Raw genomic sequence first — 921 nt, 5'->3', positions numbered from 1 at the left:
TTTGTTATTTTGAATTCTTGTGGGAATCAGTGATGTCTCTAAAATCATCTATTTAAAGGAATAGCATTTGGGTCAACCAGAAAGGTGTAACAAACATCCATTTAGATACTGTAGAGACAGAGCACAGAGCAGTTGTGTGGGAATGCTGGAGCAGTGCAGAGCTGGCAGCAATTAGCAAACCATCTGATTGTTCTGGATGGACCTTACCTCTACACATTCCACTCGGAGAAGCATTAGTATTATTATTATTACATTCATTTTTTAAAATTAATTTATGGAATACAATACATTCAAATAGGAAAAAACAGTACAATTAAAAAAAAACCAAGACACACACTGGATTACATGAAATTAGCCAAATAGTTTTATTTTACAGGTCTGTAAATTCCATCTTATTTCTAAGTAATCTCTTAAGAAGTTTCCTGGAAGGAACCATATAATTTGCTAGTAATTACAGGTACTGTACAATTCGAGAGTTATCAGTTGGTACACTTCCAGTTATTTCTAAATGCTAAGCTAGCACAAACTTGAGGCTTTTATTCAGAGGACAAATGTGTCTACAAACAACAATACAAACACTAAATATTAACTGGGGTTTGTACTGAGCATTTTTCATGGAAATTCATCAGGAAGCCAATAATAAACAACAGACCTTAGACCTTTGTCTCTATTCTTCTGTAATTAATACTGAACTACATGCTTTTTGCTGGAATTTTCAGTAAATTATAAGGAAATGACAAACCTGTAAAATAATGTGTTACTGCCAAGTTTTATGACAAATTTTAAAAAATGTTGGTCTGAGGAGGAGAACTATGACTGGAAGTGAGATCACCATTTCATTCATCATAACCAGAAACATGATGTCTGTTACAGCTTTATGAGACAGTTCCAGCTTGAACACACCCCCTTATAAAGTTTAAA

The sequence above is a fragment of the Monopterus albus genome, unplaced genomic scaffold (assembly GCF_001952655.1).
Source record: "Monopterus albus unplaced genomic scaffold, M_albus_1.0 scaffold223.1, whole genome shotgun sequence".
NCBI classification, from domain to species: domain Eukaryota; kingdom Metazoa; phylum Chordata; class Actinopteri; order Synbranchiformes; family Synbranchidae; genus Monopterus; species Monopterus albus.
Note: the sequence above shows the minus strand (reverse complement) of the source record.